We start from the raw sequence: 25,000 nt of genomic DNA on the forward strand, positions 1-25,000 counted from the left end.
TTTTTAGGAATATCCTTCCCTGTGTAGAGTACTCATCTTTTTTCAGCTCCTTTTATTCTAGAAACCAAGAACCTTAAATATTACATTAAGAATCTCTTTAAAGGATATCATTTAAAAAGGAAAGGACTCTAAGAATGATTCGGTCTTTAAGAAAAGTCTTTAGAATACTCTGATATCAGGTACTACTGATGTAAACCCGTTATTCAAAAGCGTAAGCCGTTAGTAGATTATTGTTATTATCAGTAAAAAATAATAAAGTAATTATATAAGGCCTTCAGTGGCAAAGGAAGTTTCCACGTAATACATTACACCTGTGAATCAACATAATATATTCAACAAATAGATAAATGAAAGTAAGACAAGAATTATAACACGATTTACCGAGTGGAAGAAAAGTAGAATTTTGCTGTGCATTTCAGCCATCGCTTTTCATAACTCATTTCGCAGATGTCAAAAGCTCTATTCATTGTTACTGAAATTTATTAGAGACAAACTCTCATCCAACTGTTACTGCATATACATTTCATATTCGTATTGTCGTTTCGACAACACGATACGTGGTCGTATTGGAGAAATGTTTATTTTTCATGTCCGTGGTGCTTTGTTGAGAGTGGTTCCTGGAATAACTGTTGTTGTTTCACGTCATCAATGCACACCTCGTCTCTAAACAATCATAACTGTCGTATGTGTGATATTGTTCCATTAGCATAAATGATTAGAGAAATATGGCAGTAAGTTGTTTATCTCAACGCAGAATGTATAAAAACAAATGAATAAAGGTCAAGGCTCACCGACAAACGGCAAATGAAATCGTCACTTCTCTGCTAACATAATGTCTTCACTGACTGCAGCAGATGTTATTAAAACTTGTTTGTGTGAGAGAGTGAGATAGAGAGAAATGGTGAATGTTTAATTAGAATAATTGAAAGTGATAATAGTAATTTTCCACAGAATAAATACGAATTAGGACAGCATTTACCAAAGATAAGTTTTAATGTAATATTTCTACTAAAAATTAAATTAAAAAATCCACGAATTCTGATATGGCTTACTTTCCGCATCAGGAAATCTGGGTGATACTTTCTAAATTCACTGGACACAAAGAAGAGAATAAACAAAAATATCGTTTTCATTATTTACGCGCCTAATGCCGAAATATCATAATTAAACAGGAAGCTATAGACACACGCACACGCACACACACAGCAGATGTTATTAAAACTTGTTTGTATAGATTCTTTTTCTATATTAGCCAGTCGTTCTAGTGATGTGGAGCTAACCACAATTGAAACATTATATACCATCAAAGAAAAACCATCACTCTGTAATAATGAACGGTCAGTTGAGTTGCTTTGTTTTTAATTCTGTGTCTATCTTCTGTAACTATCTTTGTATTTGCCTTGTATTCCTCTCTTGACTCTTGCTTTTATAGGTTAAACGGTACTGTTCAATCTTAATTCTTGGTAGATAGTTCTGATGTTTAATTTTATTTCATTTTAATGACTGTTTTTTTTCTTTCATTGTATTTATTTGTTATTTTAGATGCCTGATGATGGGGTGTGTTAGAACCTCGAAACTAGTCGCAATAAAGAATGTTTCCTCAAGTACTGGTCTACCTATTCCTTATTCGACTCTGCTTTCCACGGAATTCTTCTATTTGCATATATATATATATATATATATATATATATATATATATATATATATATATATATATATATATATATATATATATATATATATATATATATATATATATATATATATATATATATATATATATATATATATAATAAATATATATATATATATATATATATATATATATATATATATATATATATATATATATATATGTGTGTGTGTTATAGGAGCAAAACCATTATGGAATTCAAAAAAATACAAAACGTGGTCGAATGACTGAAGACTTGTACATTCGAGAGAGAGGAAATGGTGACCAATCACTTGTGCTGCAGAGAAGGTATGAAAAACCATGACAGCACCTCAGCAGTTTAGATTTTGGCTAGATATGAACTCAATGGACATAGAAGTAAATATGAAAGGTAATGAAAAGGAGGAGGTGATCCCAGGAGAGAAAATGAAGACAACGTAGCTAGGACGTCATGTTGACTATGACGTGGTTCTGAAGTCACATACTTCCGCCCAAAATCTGTGAAAGGAGGGGAGGGAGAGAGAAAGCACAACAGAGAGAAAGACTGAAGAGGGTGGGTGTGGAAGGTGATATTGTTCACCGTGCGTGCGAAGAGGCTCTCTCTCGGTGTTGAGGAGGAGACGTAGACATTTTCGTACTTTCTTCCTTATATGAGAAAGTGAACTTAGACATTCTTCTCACGGCCACTTTTTAGACTTGGTTAATTTTGGTCTGGAGGCCAGTTTGACTCCAGAGGAGCAGCACAGGCATAGTTCGGTGGAGCATACAGGGTCAATGGAACAATAAACGAGGAAAACTACAACCGTCAGTGATTTTACCCTTGAATAGAATTTCATATTATGTGAAGACTCAGTTCCTATCTTGAGTAGAAACGCAACGTCCGCCGCTGGGTCCATGCCTTAATATATCATCAACCAATTGCATAAATAAACATACATTCACACACACACACGCAGACATACATACATACACACACACACACATTTTATATATATATATATATATATATATATATATATATATATATATATATATATATATATATATATATATATATATATATATATATATATATATTTATTATTTATATTTACACTCACACACACACACACACGCGCGCACGCACTCATACCTAGACACATGCATATACACACGAAAAACAGATCACAAATGATCTTTCCCATGGATTTTCATTTTGATTTTCCCCACCCTTCTCTCTCTCTCTCTCTCTCTCTCTCTCTCTCTCTCTCTCTCTCTCTCTCTCTCTCTCTCACCCAAAAGTGAATATTCACTCATCTCATTTTCCTTCTATCTGTCTATTTCAGCAATCAGGAGTGTGAGGAGGAAGCCTTTCAGACTGCAAGCTCTACAGAGAATTGTTGATCTAAATCCATCCAAACTGACATTCACAAATAGGCGAGTTCCTAAAGGTAGGGTCTGTTAACCACACTTGGTATACTCACTTTGTGGAATGAAACAGAGTACTTATCCTCTCACAATTCCACAACACTCGCTCCCGTTGAGGAAGGATAAACAGCCCAGTCTAAGGGTATGAGATCTACAGGACTAAATGTTCACGGAGAATTTCTTATGTTTAGAACATCGCTGCAGTAATTCGTCTTATTGAAAAACTAATTTTCTTGAAAGCTACACAAGGAGCGTTTTACATCTTTTTATAGTTTTATTACGTTTAAGATATCTAAATATGAATTACTGTTATTTTTGAAATTATTCCAATAAATCATGTTCAGTTCTTTAAAGACAGCAACACTAATCTATGATCAGTACCGATGACAGAAAAGTTACCTCCGGATAACTAGCTTGTGGCGGGCAAGCGTTCGCAACAACGCAGCTTTTTTATCCTTCGATTTCATTTACAACATTTTCAGTCCATATATTCCCTTTCCCTAGACAACGGAAAAATCAACGAAAAATATAGGGAAAAATTCCTTTCGTTCCTTCATGTTGTAATAATATTCATCTATCTCCCTAAGGCTAAGAAAGACACTGGGAAACATCTTGGCATCTTTCACTCCATGACCAACGAGGCTCCGACTTTCCAAAAGAAATTCTTCCAAAGCAGCACCTGAATGCAGTTTTCACACAGCCCTTATTTGGGGAAAGACTTTGGAAATTGTTCTGAGTTTTCTGTAACGAGCGCTCAGGACGAAAACGTTTTTCTTCTGGTTGATTTGCTGGTTGTCAATAGCATCAGCAGGTGTTGGGCGTGATCATCACAAAGTATATTGTGTGCGAAATAGAAGAACAATATGGGAATAGTCACTGGTGGAGAGGTAACTTGTTAGACTGCAGATAGTTTCAGGTTCCTGTTGCTAAATTGGTTGTCTTATAATCCCCACTGCCTCGGTTATTACATTTTCACTCTCTTTATGAAATCTAGCAAATGTGTCCATTCGGTAACGATCTTTAAAAAATATGTTTTCGAAAAATCCCCTTAGGTGTGACGTCATTTTCGCCCGTAACATTGTACGGGGTTTTCTGGTACTTAACATTTCACCCTATTTTACGTTTTCGTTTTAAACTCACACAAATTGTTTTTTTTTTTTTTTTTTAAGTCTTTTATTCACTGTTACCTAAGCTGTGATATATCATATACTTAGGGTTCGAGTTCATATCATTAATTCTTACGATTTTGTTAATAACTTCACTTTTTATTTCTTCATTCATTTTATATCAAGATTTAAACCTGAATTCGTCTTAAGTAACAATTTTCTTGTTAATATCTTTACTTCCTTCGTTTTATATATAGAACAGGTCGGGACTGCATCTGTACAATTGTCTCGCTTAATTATACTGGTAAAAGGCCCAACCTGGAAAAGAAAGCAACAAACAGCAGTAAGCTTCAAGTCCAAAAGTTGGTTGAGGAGGTAACCATTCACACATACGTGCGTTACTGACAAGGAAACTGCCCTGGCTTATTCGTGAGAGATGCTTATCCGATTGCTGTTCGTTTGGGAAGCCAGAATCACTGTACTCCTTCCTTTCTCCTTGTAGCACACTTGGCTATTCCACTATTGGCCCTATAGTGGAAGGTCCCCTGTTACCATTTCTCTCCCCATTTAGGTGGGTCATTGCCCATTTGTCAGTTACGACGGATGCCGGGTTATTATTCCCACGTGCTCTCAACGAATACCTGAATCTGATTCATGGAACCAAAATGGAAAAGTGGGAAGCAATGATCAAATAAACCATTCTCTCTCTCTCTCTCTCTCTCTCTCTCTCTCTCTCTCTCTCTCTCTCTCTCTCTCTTTGCTCACAAGGAGAAAAAATCTATAAGTTTTCTCTTTAGTATGCACCAGTAAACGATCTACAGTAATCTAAAACAATGATCGGAAAATCTTTTATATTTTCATGAACTTCAGCAGTTACATTAGGGATAAATTTTGTGACTCCTTTCCTGATACTTATTCATTTTACGCAAATGACGTCACTTTGAAATTTCATGGAGGTATTTTCTTACAATTATGTTATGTCTTTAATAACTTGGGTGAAAAAAAATCCTCCGTCATAGTTTCAAGTTCCCCCCAAGATTCATGTTAATATACACAACATGACTGGTGTGGCAGAAACATTATTTAAGATTCAGTATTGGCCAGGAGGGATCAACGTTTGGTGGAATGTGAAAAACATTCACAATGAGGACAATTACAACTAGTTTTCATGTAATTTTTTCTCCATTTTAGGAAAGAGGACTGTCTAACTGCCATTCTCTCTCTCTCTCTCTCTCTCTCTCTCTCTCTCTCTCTCTCTCTCTCTCTCTCTCTCTCTCTCTCTCAATTTTGAGCTGCAAAGAGACTTGTATTTGATTGTGGAAAGGATAATTATTTATCATGTAAGAGAATCAGTTTATTTGTTAAAAATTGCCTATCTTCCTCGTTCGCAAACACATTACAGCATTGTTCTGTTTCTGGTATCCATTATACTTCCGATCTGAATAATTCGAAACAAGAAAACAGCCGCATTGAATTCCTGGAGTTTGATTCATTCAGTGCTCAGGCCAAAAGAGGCGCATATGTTCAGGTTCCCTCACTTTTGAGGTGATCGTCTCATATGAGAGAGCAGTTGCAGTAACTTCCATCCAGGTGGCAATGAAAATTCACGAGTATTTCAGGTAATTTTTCTCTTCAGTTGCTAATTCCGAGTATCTATTTAAAAACAAAAATTTCACAGCTATTCTTGGCGATGTAAGAATAATCTCCACTTTATATTCCCAACACCGAAATAAAGAAAATTATATAAAAAGTTCCAGCTGAAAATCAGAATAAACCATAATCATACTCAGACAATGTAAGAATTATACATGGCATATGTATTTAGGACCAAGATGTATAACCGTACGGGGTAAAATATAATGAAAGCAAAATTTCCGAAAGGATTTTTAATAACTTTTAAAATGAGGGAGCCTTTTGCGGCTATGTAAAGACCCGACTGATGGCATTTGCAAGCAGGAAATATGCGTTGCTGATGAATTTTGAGACTGGTGAATGCTTGCCTTTATCAGCTTGGACAGAATTTCATTACTGTGAGAGACAAAGGCACTTTTATTGGAAGATTTTCTATAAATTCTATTGCAAAGTTATTTTGGATTTTGTAGATTTTTCTAATTTCTTTCTGTCTTGATGAGTATTGCGTTAAAAAGATCATTAGATGAATATGCAAAATATATGCAGAATCATAATAACTCCAGCTATTGTTGTTGTGTGACACTGGTTAAAGAAGCAAAATTGATAAAGTTCTTATTTAATACTCGCAAAGTAACTAATGTAGTTGCGCATAAACTTATTACCTATTCAGCTCATTTGAGGAGACTATTTCCCCATGTCTTTGCTATATATTTTGCAGAATCTCTTAATAATGTATGACCAGAATGCGTTGAATCCCAACAAATAAAGTCATCGGGAGACCCTCTTGAAATGATCAACATTTGAGAGAAACAGACTCACAGTTGCTCATCAGTTGCGTAAAAACCACACCCAATCCTGGACCGGTTTCTCTCAAAGACATAGGGTTTAATTGCGTCATGGTGGATACATATTTGGTTGACCTTTGTAGAGACATTCCCTACTAAGTCCCCTTGTGGACAGGGCTGACAGAATTTTTGGTCTACCTATCGTACCTCACTTCAAAATTATCGTTTTTCTATCAAAATTATCGTACTAAATCATCAGCTTCTTGTGGTAATTATTATCGTATTCTTTCCTGCTAACACTGATGATGTCGTTAAAGTAAATATTGAGCTCTTAGCAAAGGTTCTTCAGGTAATTTTATCGTTATAAAGTAGCTATTTTGCACAATTTGCCTTTCCTGCATGAAATACATAAAAGTGCTAAATTTCAAGGCATCTGTATAATGCTAACATTAACTCCCTAGCATACATCTTTTGTAATTTTTTTTAAACTGAAAATATATTCTTCAGCATTTACTATACAAAATTAACTTCCTTGTATAATTTTCATATATAAATACTTTAAAGTTAAATAAGTAAGATTTACTTTTAGTTAAAACGCAAAATAATTATTAATATAAATTATAGATATAAACAAAAGTCTGTATTGTTTAGCGTAAATGCCCCCGAAAAATCAATAAATGGTAGCAGTAGAAATAGGAATATTAAAAAAAAAATATATGAAGAGTTGCAACAACTGCAAGGAATGTACTAAAATTATGCAGCCATTTAGAGACGTGAGTCACGTGACCCACCCTACTTCAGTATCATCTTTTATATCTTCATAGAGTTGCTTTCCATAAGGGCAGTATGCCTTCTGTTACCTTACAGGCGATAGGAGTTTTGCTTTTTAATTCATGCAGGGGCTAAAATTGCCCGTTACTTAAATGCTTCTGTATTTAGCTTATTTATGATATATGTTTTATAAAGGTTTATATTACCAAACTCTTGCGCATTCAGCATTAGCAATTGTTGCACTCAGGACACAAAAAGCAAAATTTGCAAGATCAAGAAAGTAATTATTATCGTCTCTTCTTCAAATGTAAACACAAAATTTAACAGCAGGCATTTTGCCGTCACAACTTGTCTTGCCTTTAAATGCAGGGAGAATTTGTCATTGGTCATCTCTTTTTAGTTTTTCTGTAAAGAAAACTATTGTGCCGGCTTTGTCTGTCCGTCCGCATTTTTTCTGTCTGCACTTTTTCTGTCCACCCTGAGATCTTAAAAACTACTGAGGCTAGAGGGCTGCAATTTGGTATGTTGATTATTCACCCTCCAATCATCAAACATGCCAAGGAGCCCTCTAGCCTCAACAGCTTTTATCTTAAGGTTAAAGGTAGTCATAATCGTGTGTCTGGCCACCACCGCGCCGTGGTTAAAATTTCACGGGCCGAGGTTCATACAGCATTATACCAAGACCACCGAAAGATAGATCTATTTTCGCTGGCCTTGATTATACGATGTATAGAAAACTCGACTGAGCTGCAGAAACTTCGGCGCATTTTTTACTTGTTTAATCTTAGCGAATAATTTTCTGGTAACACAAGTATTGGGAGTCCAATGAGCTTCAGGTCACGATTTGCCACACCCTTACATGAAGCTCTGCGATAGGAAAGCAATTCGAGTATTTCCATTTGTGGGGGGAAGAGGCCGCAGAGCAGAGGCCGCCGAACCTTTGCTGGTCAGGTGTTTCTGGCGCACTTGTAGAGTCGAATATCATGCAATAATGAATTACCTTATGATCATCCCTTAAATCAGACTCGGTTTCCCATGCTACGTGGATTACGAGTCGAAGCATTTCTGATCATCAGCAAAACTCTCAGAATCTTGTTTCTTGTTCAATTTAAAAACTTTCAAAATGAGATATTCAAAGAGAAAAGTTTGGAAGTGAGGCAAATAGACATATTTTAGAGACAAGGCGTTTGTCACTTCAAAAACGTACGATGCCTATAGATGGCATCTTACATCGTACCAGACTGTTTTATCGTGCCTATACAATAATTATCGTACATGAAGCAACCCTGCTTGTTTTGGAATTGCTGGCAACTGGCCAAGTTTGTGTATGTCAAGAGATTTAGTAGTAACAGTAATTATCCCAGTCACAGTAAATCTAGTTTTAATATTATCATTGTAATCATGCTCTGCGGATAATGTAAAATGGGCACATACTACAGCGTTTTTTGATGAACACTGAAAGACGTTTCACTTACGGCGTAATATATGGATATCCTGACAGAGGGGTTATCAAACATTAACAGAAGTGGAATACCATAAAACAGAAGTATAGTAATAAAATCTTAAAATAAATGACAACCTTGATAAATAACGCAATGCAAGAAAGGGGAAATACCAGGAAGGAAGCAAAATGAGAAATGGGATAATAAGAAAAAGCACTTCCCTTGCTCTCTAATTTCCATTCTTAATGCATCTGCATTCCCGCTGTGGAAAAACGCTCAGTATTCCGAGGGCTTGCCGAGAATTTCAGCGCCTAAGGGAAGAATTTTCGCAGAATCACTAAAGACGGGAATGTTGATTCAGGTGTTGAAACTGAGATGGCACACACAATGGAGAGAGTATAATAAACAAGAAGCGAACGCTTAACGCATTTATTTACACGCCCCATGAATCTGTTTGAGTTCACATCAGTTTGAAAGTCTCTGTGGGAGTAACACTGCTTTAAAGGTCACACAGTACTGTACTGTCTCGAGTAACCGAATTACATTGCATTTCTGTGTGTATGCATTTTTCTTTGCTGATTTCTGTTCCTTACTTATTTGTTATCGTTTTTTTTTCACATGCGAGAATTCTATGCAGCATTAGGGGTAGCTGTAATAAAGGCGCAGGAAAAAAAAGTCACAGGAAAAAAGTCACAATTTTTGCTGTAAAAAAAGTCACAGGAAAAAAGTTACGTTAACTTATGGTGGCCGGTAATAAAGTCACAGGGAAAAATCACAATATTTCTTGTCTATTGTTTGTTTTTACGGTAATCCCCAACGGGCATGTACTAAACACGCCGCAGATGTGGATACATACCCGGTTAAAACACTTGGGTCACTATCTAGGAAAGATCAATGTGACTTTTCCTGTGACTTTTTTCAGTGACTTTTTGACCTGAGATTTATTATTATTATTATTATTATTATTATTATTATTATTATATATATATATATATATATATATATATATATATATATATATATATATATATATATATATATATATATATATATTTTTTTTTTTTTTTTTTTTTTGCCTGGATTCGCATGAGGATGCATTCACAAAGAGCGATCGATTCAGAAGGCGTAGGAGGCAGGAAGGGGCTCAACGAAGATGCTTCTGGAAAGCGAAGTGTTTCTCCATGTAGTCGTTTGAATCTCTAACAAGATAATACTGGGATGCTAAATCTCTATTGGTCGGCGGGTCTCATTCTCTTGCTGGCTGTCTGGGCAGCGACGTGGGCATTCCTGGTGTTCCATAGGACGTGAACTATGTCGCGGCTTGCAGCCAAGAATGTGAGGAAAGGCGTGATTCCTGTCACTGGCCGATAGTCTTGATTTGCTTCGTTATTGGTAATTGTGTCCAAGGTTGTTCTGCAGCTTGTGTCTCCTACGGGCTCCACGGATGTCCTGTGGTTTCCTTGAAGAATGGGGATGAACTCTGGGTTCTCTCTCTCTCCCTCTCTCTCTCTCTCTCTCTCTCTCTCTCTCTCTCTCTCTCTCTCTCTCTCTCTCTCTCTCTCTCTCTCTCTCTCTCTTCATATATATATATATATATATATATATATATATATATATATATATATATATATATATATATATATATATATATATATATATATATATATATATATATATATATATATATATATATATATATATATATATATATATATATATATATATATATATATATATATATATATATATATATATATATATATTTATATACATTTGCTTCACTTGACTCACTTGATGGAGAGTCCGGTTAGGATACGGGGAAAGGCAAAACGATATAGCATGTTCCATATGGCAAAGCCTAAAACACTTCGAACTTGTGAATTAAGCTTCATGGGAAGTTAGTGGCCATATTTGATGCAAAGGAAAGCATACGAAAGAGATGTGTAATCGTGTACAAAGGAAAAGAGGTATTTATTTAAATCAGTATTTGTTAAATGTTGACATATGGTAGATGGAAAAAGTAAATATAAAAGTAAAAATAGAGAACGGGTTAGGGCAAAGATGCATCAATTAAGAGACACTAAAAATAAATGTATTGATTGAACTGGTTTTCAGAAAAATTAAGTAACACAGAACACTGTTCGGACTTAGTTCATTACAAAAAAAAGTATAAACAAAGAAATTATGAGACCTAAATTTAATGTTAATGAGTGAATTAAGTTTCATTGCTGCTGCAAGGATTCATGTTGGCATCTATATGAATCGAGTTAATGATCCAGGTGAAGACAGCAAATTTGCAGTGGTCTATTGGGAAAAATGGGACAGATATCCCTGTTTTATTTTGTGAGATGATAAAAGAGAGAGAGAGAGAGAGAGAGAGAGAGAGAGAGAGAGAGAGAGAGAGAACAAATGAAGCTTTAACGTAAGAAAACTTACTATTAGGGAAAAATCGACTTCGGCCTTCTAACGGATCCCATTCTCCGGTTCAGTGCGAGGACTAAGTGGTCTATAACCTCTCCAAGTGTCACACAAAGTTCTGATGAGGAAACTGACCGGATGAAACTCTTTACCCAGAAACTCGGACGAATCTTTCTTCCTTGTTGAAGGTGGTCATGGCGGTACTTAGGACAAGAAAGAGAGTTAATGGAATATTATTTCACCGTCATTTTAGATATTGGAAGACACATATTCCAGACACTTCGTAAGATTAAAGAATCAAGAGATAAAACGCATAAAATTATAATAGCATTAACGAAAACTGGATTACCAATAAAATGTAAACCTGATGCTATTTTGACTTGGATACGAGGAACTGCAAAGGAACTGCATTTATTCATGTTCGTAATTAAAACAGGTTCTTAAAAGAGAGAGAGAACAATCGCCTTTATGCAAAACCAGTCTGTTATATTTTTATGTATACATCAATAAACTACTCGATAAGACGGCAAATCCTTTCAGTGTCCGAGTAGTTTCCACAAAGAGTCATCAAAAACTACATCGAGGAAATCGAAACCCTCTCCCAGAGCGATAAACTGTGCACGCATATACGACTTAACGAACGAAGATTTAAAGGGGGGTTTATTGCGTTCATGGCTCCTGACAAACGAATTCAATCAGATTCATTCTCAGGAAAATGAACCAAATCGCTCCTTTCGATTCTAATACCTGTTCACATAAGACTATCATTTTAGTGCAAGTGTTGCAGAAGTTTCCTTTTAACAGTTCTATCAGCTCCGAATATCGTTCTGTCGGAGTTATTTTGATTAGAGTTTGCCGGCATTTATCTTCAAACATTTACATGTAAATTGTTCCTAACAAGCCATTTTTGCCGGGATATTACAGGATCCATCCATCATTTCGGTGAATATCCGACTCATTAGAACTGGAATTCAGAACCAACGTTCCTTTGGTCCATTGCAAGATGGTGATGCACGATAAATCGAAATCTTGACAAGGATGCATAGATTCTCATTTTGCTCCTCAGAAAAAAGCTAAGTTTTTGGTTTGGTTTGTTCACAAGTTTATGAGCTGGATAGTGCATAAAGTTATGCCTGTATAGTTACAATTTATCAACCAAATTTCGGACTCATTACTTTTGTGACGGTGTATGAATGGGGGAACTAGAAGCAAAATGCTAATATTTCCTTAATGACTGGTTAACCCTAATTCTAACAAAGTAAAATATACGGGTGGTATTCTTCAATATTTTAAGTATTTTCAGTATTCCAAGATTACTGGCAATTATTTCTCCTCTTTTACTCCGTTCTCTATCTCTCCTCTAGTGTATTCTCTTTTTTTTTTTTTATCTTTTTAGCCTTAATCCTAATTCCCAAGTTAGTGTGCTGCTTCCTGTTTCTGCATATCTTGTTATTACTTATTTTTCATGACATCAAACCTATTCAAAATGTAATAAAAACAACAATGAATATTGTGTAGCATCATACATTATTTACAATTTTCCGAACTCAACTTTTCATTTGAGATTAAACCGATAGCCATCAGGCCACTGCGGAGTCCAGAGACAATGTGCTTTTTAGTCTAATATTTAGAGATTGTTTGAATTGGTTCCTTTTAAAGCTACTAACCTCCATCCAACATTCAGACATGGAGAAGATTTAGAAAGGGTCAATTTCACATTCAAATGGTTTAAACCAGAAAGTAATCTACCCACAGACTCTTTTCATTCATTTAGAACATATAGCGTCTTACCTGGGTCCGAGTAGCATTTAAGAAAGTGTAGATAGGATAACTTCTTTGATATGATTATACTGCACACTGTTCCTGAAATTATACCACTTAATAAACAAGTAGATGGAAATCACAGTGCTAAATCCGAAATGAAATAAAGAAAGCACAGAGAGGGTGACTCTTTTGTACAAGAATTATGGAGTTTTCTGATTAAAATATAGACATTAAAAAAAGCCTAGAGGAACTCATGATACGCAGTTTGATATATGAAGTCTCGAACATCCTTTTCTGACCATCGTAAGAAGCGAAAATAGTATTCAATATCTTCAAATGAGCATCCCTTGTCAACCTGAGGTCTTTCAGAAGTCAGTCCTCAGAACCGTACATCCTCTTCCTTGTCAACAGAGAGTCTGAAAGATAGTTCATCTAAGTTAAAGTCAGAACTCTCTACCTCAAGTTTACTCCAGTTAGGTGTTCAAAACAGTTAATTACGGAAGCTTTCCCACTAAAAAGAACTGCATGAAAAAATAACACACACATGTATATATACATGTATATATATATATATATATATATATATATATATATATATATATATATATATATATATGTGTGTGTGTGTGTGTGTGTGTGTGTGTGTGTTGACCTCCCTTCTTCTAATCTAAAGCCCAAAGACGATAGGAACTTACCTCCGTCCGACCTCCTCATTCAGTCCTGGGAGGAATTTCACGTTTTCTATGATCAACCATTCCTCTACTCTCATCTCTACCTAAGACATAGCTAGGGTCGTAAAAGAGACTATCGAACTTACAAAAATATAGCTTTATTCAAACGACTAACTTAAGGAATTGATAAATGAGATTAAGCGAAGCATCGGGTAAAATCATCCCTAACTTCAAACAGAACAAAATTAAACATTGACTTTAATTACTCTATTCTCCCCAGAGTCAAAATTAGTCTATAATGACCGAGGCCAACATAGCAGTCAAAAATTGTCCTCAGTCTCGTGATCTTAAACGAGACATCTGTAGAACAAAACGAAAATCACTTTGAAAAATCAACACCAAAATATGATCAATCTCCCTGGTCATTAAGACCCAAGGCATAAACTAAAGAAAATGGGAAAAACATATCAGACATGAATGATATTACAAGTAATACAGGTCAGATATAAAAATCAAAAGTCCACTTGGGTGCCAAAAAGTACTCTTACCTCAACAGCGGTATTGAAGAGATTCACCAGACACACATGTTGCACAGTTAAAGAGTAGTGTCTAAATGATTCACCCTACTTACAAAATCATAATCTTCGACTCGATCGCTCCTCTCATTTGGATTGAACATACGAACCAATCCTACATTCTCGCACTCGGCTACTGGACTCCCAGCGGAAGGCGCGTCCTTTCGGGTCAATGTTGAAAGATGGTGACAAGTATTTAATCTCCAAAGAAAAGTATTTTCTCAGTTTCTGCGCGAACAGAGCTGACATTAAAAACAAATAAGCACTGAAACAAGCATTCATGGCACCCGCAAGACTGAGGAGCTAATAACACAGGACTGCACAGTTATAAGGCGGTGGCAACACACTATTAATAGTTTATTTATATTCATACCAAAACAGATTATACATACATACATACGCACACACACACACACACACACACACACACACACACACACACACATATATATATATATATATATATATATATATATATATATATATATATATATATGTATGTATGTACAGTATAATTTGATAGACATCGTCAAAGTGAGTTTCGAAAAAGTCAGAGGGAAATTAAAATTACTCATACTGACGACTCTTACGTAATAAGAAATTGTAGAACGTTATTATTATAGTAATCACAGTGGTTTCAAACTCGACTGTTACGTCACTGAAGAATGTGAAGACAGGAAAAAGTTGATACCAGCATAGCGTATTCTCATTTTCTAAATTTTGAGTCTGTTCTGGAATGCGTGCCGATGGTTCTGAGTGTTGAAAGAATGATAATTATTATACAAGATGAATTTTGGTCTCCTTTGAAAATGCATTAACACGTTTCGTCGCTATTTATACCTTGACTTCTAAATTATATTGCTTCCTGATCACCAAATAAAAGGGGCTTTTCGCTCAACTTTCTGGAGTCGCTAATGACAAATTTTTCATGAGAGAGAGAGAGAGAGAGAGAGAGAGAGAGAGAGAGAGAGAGAGAGAGAGAACTTCTTCCAGTTAATTACGACAACACTGAGGCCAATAAAGACACCCAAGACCTTTGTGATATCATAGTCATAAGTATTCTCGCGAGCTCCTTTTCTATGTTTGAACCCTGCTTACTTGCATAACCAGCATTTTGTACTGACTCTAAATTCGGAACAATAAAGCTAAATGTCCTGACTCATTCTCTCGAAGTTCCAGCGAAGTGATAAAAATTACCCATAATTTCCAAAAAGATACTTAAGTATCATTTTAATCAATAATGATACCACATCTATTCTCCCCAACATTAATATTTAAGAATTCCTGGAAGAACGAAAGGTTTGAACATTGCCTCTAGAATGTTTAATAATGAAATCTGTGATGAAGTGGAAGCCGAGAAGTGAAACTGTTCTCGCCCACCATACCCAACGAGGCAACGTTATTCCTGTGATATGGTCATCCGGAGGGAGGTAGTTAGGAGATGCAACTTTGGTCGACCACCGTTCTTGCTTTGATCCAGATTTCATGGGCCTGGTGACGCGTAACCTAAGTCGAGATTCCGTTCGTTCCCCAGGCAGGTTAGTGGCATCAGCACGTCCTAAGAAGGCCCACAAAATAAAAAGTTAAATCGAAAATGCTGGATTCCTTCAAGAATTTCACGTTCTTTACATTCCATAACGAGACTTGTTCTCAAATGATGTCTTCGCAGGATATATCAGATGTGGAAGTCAACTACGAGATTTTTTTTCGAGGAATTGTCATAAAGTTATCTTTAAACATCTCTGTTTAAAATTTCGTTAGAAGTTAAATTCCTTTCTTTGGAAGAGTTTCAAAGGCAGTATTTTAGAAGGTCAGAAAGTTTAAAATGATCAGGCTAGTGAAAGTATATAATTTCTATATTATATTTCTGTATTAAATAAAATCATATAAGGGAGTGATAGTTCACCTCGTCAATTATATTGTCACGCAAAGTATAAGTAAAAAAAAAATAATAATAAAAAGGACAATATCTTTTTATGGTTGATCTTTGTTGGCAATCAGACCAGACACAGAACTTTTATATCTTGACCAAATCATCGCCTGATGAATTATCCAACGCCGAGGGTAAAGAGTTAACACCTTAGTTGATGAATACTAATATTATTCTTACAATCTGAGATACTAGGTTAAATTATCTTAAAACGAATTACTGTTATAGGAAAGAAAGAAAGTGAGGGAATAAGAGACTGTAGATATCGACATAACAAAAAGAATTATTGTTAAACCCGAAAGCTTTTTTATTTAGTTATTCCAATCATGTCAAGAGAGTAATCATGTAATGTATCATCAGAATTCAGGTCAGAAACATTATTTATGAAGTCATCTAAATCATAATCAACAAGAATAAAAAATTGACTAGCAACAGGAAGGAAGCTCTTGCTTCATCGGGGCTGTTTGGTTGTTATTTTGTGTTCTTCATTTCTTTTCCCGTTTGAATAATGCCTTTATTCCACTTTAATATTAATTAGATATGCATTATCTCACCGTAATTCTTCCGCATTCGTTTACCTGTTGAACTCCTCTTTTCCAAACTCCTCTTTTCCATTATTTCATTATCTCATTAGATCCCATTTCCGATACCAAAGGCAATAACCATTCAATATCCTGCTGAAGGTTTAGCCAAGATCTATATAAACAGGTCTAACACTCATGAGCGGTGGGAAAAATGACGTCACCGGCGCCCGTCTTCCCTCTGTGTTGTCTGCTTCGCCTTTGTTAAGTCACCCATGTCAGTCGGCTATAGTTTGAGATTGCAAGCGGAAGCAAAAAGATTCTTGGTTTCCAATGCCCAATAATTGCTCAGTTTACGCTTGTAATAACCTTCTGGATAACACTAAAGGGCAGGGTATAAGCTTTTTTAAATTTCCTAAAGACAGTAAATTTAAAAATAAATGGCTTCATGCCTGTCACCGTGCTGATCACATCAACACGACGCATGCTGTCATTTGTTCAGCTCATTTCAATGATTATGATTATGAAGATGACCTAAAAGCAAGGCTCCTTAACACTTGTAGGAGACCTCAAATGTAATGCTGTGCCATCAAAGGCATTATATAAAGGTAAGCTGAAATCTGTATACTAATCATCATATTTACAGATGTGATAACAAACAAGTATTTGGCACCGTTAGGCTTGTATAGGACTTCAAAATTTCTGCAGTATTGATGCATTCTTTAAAATTTCTGCACTCTTGTTTTTATCAATGTTTGTGCATTGTACAATAGAAAGGTACAGACAATGTGCAATTAAAGGTATGTTTGCCATGGCAGGTTCAATACCAACATCGTCTACAAGAGAAGATCGGGCTAGAGGACGTAGCAGGAAAAGAAATGTTGAAGAAATGCTGTGCGCTCATACAGATGAAACTTCAGTTCCTGCAGAAAATGGCTATTCTGAAAATGAGGGAGTATCACGTCAAGAATTACAAGACGAAATAAAAAAAAGTTGAATCAACGGATCAAAGCTCTTGAAAAAGCGAATAAAGAATTGAGGGAATTACTTCAATTGAATGTTGAAAAACAGCTAGAGCATGCTTTGATGCCAATCTTCCCAAGACACAAATTCAGGCTTTAGTCACTCAAAAAGAGTCACTTGGACAGACAATGATATTTCCTCTGCCTAACTTTGAGAAGCCTAAGTTCAAAGTGTTATAAGTATTTAAGGACAGTTGTTGGGTTGCCATTGCCCAGTGAGAGTTGCTTAAGTAATAGGGCAAAGGCATTCGAATGTGAACCTGGTATTTTGCATTCCGTCCTAGCCTTGATGAATTCTGGAAGTCTAAAACAATGAGCCCTCTGAAAAACTTGCTGTCATGTCAGTAGACGAAATGAGCATCACTAGTGAGTGGGTATATGATAAAAGATTAGATGAACTTTATAAGCCACACAACAAGGTTCTTGTTATACTCGTAATGTTGAGAGGCCTAGTAGATAAATGGAACAACCAATTTTTTATAGTTTTGAAAATTTTGATGTACAAAATATACTTCTTGACTTGATAGCTTATATTGAGAAAGTAGGATTTAATGTTGTAGCTCTGGTGCATGATTTAGACCAAAACAATTTAAGAATCTGGAAAAAACTAGGATAGATCCCATACAGGGTCAAGTTTCTTTTAAAAATCCGTGTGCAGATCGGAGTGTGTTTGTATTTGCTGATGCACCTCACATGATTAAGTTGATAAGAAATAATTTTTTGGAGCGTGGGTTTTACACAGATAGAGGAGACTTTATTTCATCTGCTTCTATACGAGAAATGTTGAATAAAACAGAAAATGAATACACTTTAACACCAAAACTGACTCCAAATCACCTTAATGTGTCAGAACTCAAAAGCAACGTGTAAAATATGCAGCTCAGTTAATGTCCAAAACATGTGCTAATGCTGTAAAGTTTCTAGGAGAGAAAGGTTTAATTTCATCCCAGAACTGGTTGGTGACAGCTGAGTTCATAGATTTAGCAAATGACTGGTTTGACTTGATGAATTCCAGTGAAATGTATGGGGATGTAAAATCAAGAAATGCCTATGGTGCGGATATAGACTATCAGAAAGACCTTTTGGGTAGGATGGAACACATGATGAGAACTATGAGAGTGAAAGGTCATGCAAGTCGTTATTTAGGTTTTCAGAAAGGTATTATTCTTTGTAGCAAATCTTTGATTGGACTGTTTGATATGTTGAGCAGCTTATTTGGTCTAGATTATATAATGACCTGAAGGATCAATCAAGACTGCTTGGAACATTTTTTGGATTAATTAGGCAGATGCATGGTCCTCATGAGTACCCCAATACTTTGAGTTTCAAGTATCGACTCAGATCATTTTTACTGGGAAGGAAACAAAACTCTTTAGTTATAAAACTAACTCATTTTCAGAAAATGACGATTCTCTCTGCATACCTGGTGAAACGTTAGTTAGGAATAAAGTGCCTTCTGAATGATGATGAAAGTGAACGAGAGTTAGCATTAGAACTCTGCATAACCAGCATTTTGTTCGAAAATATCGACATTGAAACTGAAAATAACGATGCAGGGATCAGTTTAGAATTTTCTTATATAACCAGCTTATCAAATAAACCCCATGATGTTATTGAGGAAGAGTCTTTATGCTATATAGGAGGGTATATCGTGCAAAAATTTGTCAACAAGTATCCTGAAATAGGGGAGAAAGCCTGCAACACTGACCCTGGGAAAAAATGGATAGACTTTGTGAATAGGGAAATTTGCATGTTCCATCACAAAATTCATGGACAATTAAAATTAATGAGGCAAGTCTTTAAGGCCATCCATGGTGACACACTCAGGAAGGAAAGGATTGTGTCAAAAAGCTGGCATCTGAGTTGCAGATGACGGTAAGAGATGTTCCTACTGAACTTTTAAATTTTTTTGCAAAGATAAGTGTTTTCTTCAAAATGAGGTACCTGAATAGGGCTATGAGGATAAAAAATATGATGGTTCTAAGACGAGAAAAAGATGAAAAAATCGTGGGATAAGATACGAAAGAAAGAGGGAGAGAAATCAGTTGGTTAGGTAAAGTACTGTATAGCTATAGAATTATTGGCATATGCAATGCCATTTCTATGGAATATTCCTTAAAGTAAATCATGTATATTAGAAGTGTTAGACCTGTTTATCTAGATCTTGGGTTTAGCCACGAAGATGATGTATATAGTTACCAATACGTTCGTACATATTATACAAGATGATAACTGACTATTATTTGTGTACGGCATGAAAAAAAAAAACCATAAAACTACTAATTATCCCTTGCATCAGTAATCACTGTTACCTTAACACGCAACAGTTTCATTACCGAACATTTCTTTGTGCATTATATATATAAAATCATTGCCAACGGTCAGGATGGCTTGTATTCGCCCTTTAATATCTAGTGTGAATAATAACGTGATTACCGAAAGCTTTCCCTGTGATAAAACTGGCCCTTAGGTGTGATACAAACCGGATATGATGTTGTAATATTTACTTCCCAGTCACAAGATAATCGTAATATATTATCTTTATTGTTCATAACTATCACCATTGCCATTAACGCTTTTATTTATTTTCCTTCGTTTCCCGCTCTTGTGACTCTTCTCCCTTTGTTCTTTTTCTATCTCGCCTTCTACGATAAAGAGAAATCACCGAGAAAGATTGCTAGTTTAATATATCTCGCAGTATTATCTATGAGAGATATTATATAGCACGAAGCGTGTCTATTCTATATACCAGTAACATTATCATGTCTGACACCGAGGCTGTATTTCGCATGAATATTAATGGTCGCATCAAGAAATAACAGAAACTCGGAATTCTGCAGTGTACGACAGTTGTTAAATAGTAACAGAAATGCTCATGAATAACAAACAAGTGAAATAAAATTCCAGAGTTTTTTAACAGCGCGTCCAATTTATATCTCCTTTCTTGATTCAGTAAAGAATAGTTTGTTTTATGATACACTTTATACAGTATAAAAATCAATTTCTTAAAAACTTAAAAATAGTTTAAGACACAATTAATTTAGATCATGTTAGAAAAGAAAACAATAAAATATTGTTATGGTAAACTCGTATCACATACGCTCCTGAGAACTTTGCAAAAATCCGTTTCGCAATTACTACAGGGAAGTTGAAACTGGCGTCAAAGCCGTCATTGTTTTATGCTTTACAATATCCTTTGAATTGACTCCATGAAAAATGTACCAAAAATAAGAGTGATATAAAAAAAAAAAACACTTGTACTCAGTAATTATACTCAGATTTTAACGTAATATTTGTCAGTATACGGTGGCAAATTAGCGGAGAGAGAGAGAGAGAGAGAGAGAGAGAGAGAGAGAGAGAGAGAGAGAGAGAGAGAGAGAGAGAGAGAGTTGTTCCTAATTAGCATGAAGATGTACCAGCCCTTTGAAGTCAGTCTCCTGAGCAAAGCTTAAATCCTATGTCAATCAGAGGAGAAAAGAGGATTAAAGAAGGTTGTTACAATAATCGAGAAAAACAGAAGCAAGAAGAAAATTCTAGATATAGGTGGAGGAGAGAGAGAAAGGCAGTAATTTCAAGAATACAGAAATATCATAAAGTCTGTCAGTTCAGGCAATGAAATACTGGTTGAGTGACGCAGCTCGATCATCTCATCCAGTCAGTCAATCTGACTATCTGTAATGGTCGTTCATTGATTGCTTTACTTTAAGCTGGCCTTATGCCGGCACTACTCCATTTGTGAAGACTCCCTGAAGGTATGCAATTAAGTTGAAAATATCAAGACACCTGCTTGCACCTCTGGATTCGACTTAACACCCGAGACTTTTCGCTTTAGAATTCCATGTTAAGCAGTGGTGTATGAAAAAAGACTAAAACTGCGCAGTCAAACCAGTCCTTTAAAAATCAAGCAAAAGAAATTCCCCCCTACAAAACATTATGATGTACTTACGTGGAGCTTATGATAAATAAAGCAGTGTCCAACATTCGAATGACAAACCCTATATTAGCATCCGTGCTCTTGTTTGTATGCTTTTTTTTTTTTTTGTATCGTCCTGTGTTCTTTAGAAATGCCCAGATTATCCTTAGCGTACATTTGTTCCTCCATAATGGGAATGCATTTGAAGTTACAAAGATATTTTGCAAGGGTCTGTTTTTCTTTAAATGACTGCAGTATTCAACCGGTCTTTCAAATTTGTTGTTCCGTTTGCTGTATTTTCTTTTCTGGTCCAGTTCCCTTGCGCTAGGTTGCTGTGATTCTCGCATTCATTCCTCTTTGTTTTTTTGTTTGTTTGTTATTTCCCCTCACAAGAAAATTATCATTGATGAATATCTAACTAGCTTTTATTTCATCATCAGGATTTGTATAATTTCATTTCGTTTGATCAAAAGAGATTCCTCACGTGAAGAAAGATCATTTAAGTCATTTTATATGCTTAATATTATGTTCGAGAAGTAATTAATTTTACATATTTTTACTCACCGAACGGAAAATAGATCAAATCTTTAATTCAAATATCTATATTTTTGAGGTTTTTGTATTCTGTAAAGAGGAAATTCAGAAAGTAACGTTCTATGGCTTTGTATTTAAATCTAACATTGGCCCAGAACTTATAATGGATTCAGATATCGGATTCGAAACTGTTGTTTCCAGTATTGGAGCAGAATTCATAAACTTTTTCGAGATACCAGCTTCCTGCTTTCAGCTGTCTCCACACCGGAAATAAAATAAAAAAAAAAAATTAACAACCTAAATCATTTTAACCGACGAACTTTGAACGTATTTTTGCTCAGTAATTTTACTTATTTGAAAACAGAAATGCCAGATAAAACAGGAATAGATGCAAAATAATAAGAGGTAAATCCAGTAGAAGGGAACTGAAGTGAAAGTTCAAATTAGCAGCAAAAAAAAAAAAAAAAAATCCCCGTCGAGATTCTTCCCTTTCGTTTTAAAGTCGGACCAGATCCTGATTAACAAAATAGATGCAAATAAATTTTCTCTCCTTGAGAGAGAAGACGGCGGGGTGTGGGTTGGGTGGGGAGGCGATGGTACCTCGCAGATTACGAACAGAGACATGGAACTTGCTAGAAAAAGGGGTGTGGGGGCATGAAACTCAGAAAGTGGAGGTAATGGGAAAAACAGCCAATACTCTATGAAACTTGAAGCAGAATGGAGAGAGAAACGCTACTTCTTAACAACAATGAAAGAATTAATAGATTCTGGAACCAAGAATAATCGCAAATCCAGATAAATTTTCTGTCATATAAAATAATCATTCCACTAGTGTTTCGTGCAGCGTATACCGTCTTTCAGCAACGACTGTCTCGTCTCAGAATTATTTCAGGCATAAGAACACTCACTTTGTTATCGTCGTAATGAAATAGTTGCGATGGAGCGCAGAGAAAGAGATGACAGAGACCTTGCCTCTGAAGCTGTGACCTCTGCGAAATTGCAATAAGCCGCATCGCAGCCGGCAGAGGAGTCAAAGAAGATCCGGTTCAACGTGTTGTTTCATACTGCAAAATATGTAGACGAAAGGAAGAATCAGACTCATAATACGGCTGTTTTGATTCACTTATTGTAAACTAACGATGAAACAACAAGTCATCGACTTCGGAAATGCTTTTAGCTTCCAGTAGTTCAAACTCAAAATGCATCATTTTTTTTTTTCACGAAACAAACATTTCATCATTTGTCTATGCATCGTGAATACTTCGATATCTTATATCTGGATAAATATTGTAAAGAAATTTGTACAACTTGCTCATTCTGCGGCTAAATCTTACGAAGGATGTATGTTTTCTACGAAAAGTATGGCAAAATTTTATCTTATTCTTATGGTGTTAATTTTTTTTAGACCACCTTCTTCGAGAACAATTATCATTTAAGCACTCTTAAAGGAAACCTGCTCTCATATTCCCAAAAATAGTTCTCAGTGACAGATGGAGTAGAATTCCTGAACAAACATAAAACTCACAAGACACCATTGAAAATTAAGTAATGAAATGTAATGCCGTCATCATATTCAGACAAAATATGTAGATAAAGGGCTGAATGCATACTACTGTGTGAGTGTATAAAATGTGAGCACATTTCAGATTTCCAGTTGTGTGAGAAGAGGCTTTTACTGTGAATCCGAGATTTCTTCCGAATAATGTTCGACATTCAGACGCAGTTTGTCACATTTTTCTGTTACTCAACAGCAAGTGGGCGCGAAAAATAACGAAAAATTTAGATTCTAATTATAAGCGTTTTTACTCCAGTCATTTCCACATCATTTTTAAGAGTGCAATTTATTTATTTTTATTGTTTTTTATCTATTTTTATCATTTTGGTATTACTGAGCTATTCATTTTACCTGAAATTATTCTTCCTGGTTATGCAAGAAAGGGTACATGCATGTCATGCTTACATTAGAATGTGAGCGTCAGTCTCACCATCGTTTCAGAGTAAGGTAAAAAAAAAAAAAAAAGGCTAGAATATGATCATGAAAGTTCCCTCAAGCATTACTGCTCATAGGGTGCTGACAATGTTGTCGTTCCAGCCTCTTTCGGTCCCAAAGGCATTAACCAGAGGTCTCTAGGAGGACGAGAAGTTCCCATGGGCAATCCAGCCCCTGATGTTCCCGCGGATAGGAGAAAGATCAATCAGGACGGGTAATGAGTTGGACCACTAATAGCTTAGCTCCATTTTTAACTTTATAATATCCGATTAATGAGGAAAAATAAACAATTTTTGAAAGATATTTCACTAACTTTAGTCAAAGTCAGACCGGGGACAACATCGCCGTGGCGAAGATAACAGATAAGGAAATAATGAAGTTTCTAAGACCTATACTCTTTCCACATGTTAGAAAACAAACATTTCGAAACTAGGTCTTTCAATTGACGTAGTAATGAATTCTTTTTCACCAACTATCAGCTACGGCTCGCTGCAGGTTTGTGGTTATTTAGCCTTGGTAAATAGGTTTATAGTAAAAGAATGACAACTATTTGCTGTTGTTTGCTTTTTTCTTTACAAAAGAATTAGATACTCATTACCAAAATAAGGTAGATAAACGAATTATCTAAACTAACGTAGAGTACTTGTGAAATTACTGAAACGATTAATGGATATGCCAAAGCAAGATTGAAAATATGCACAACGATGAAGCGAAATGAGAGAAATTCACTCATGAAATAAATAGGAAAAATTTTGATTAGTCAGCATTGGAAAAGCAAAGCTTTGTTAAAAGTGATCAGAAAACCAAGAGGTAAAAGGAATTAACGGTTCAAATAATGTGTAAAGCA

The sequence above is a fragment of the Macrobrachium rosenbergii genome, chromosome 46 (genome assembly GCF_040412425.1).
Source record: "Macrobrachium rosenbergii isolate ZJJX-2024 chromosome 46, ASM4041242v1, whole genome shotgun sequence".
In the NCBI taxonomy this organism is placed as follows: Eukaryota; Metazoa; Arthropoda; class Malacostraca; order Decapoda; family Palaemonidae; genus Macrobrachium; species Macrobrachium rosenbergii.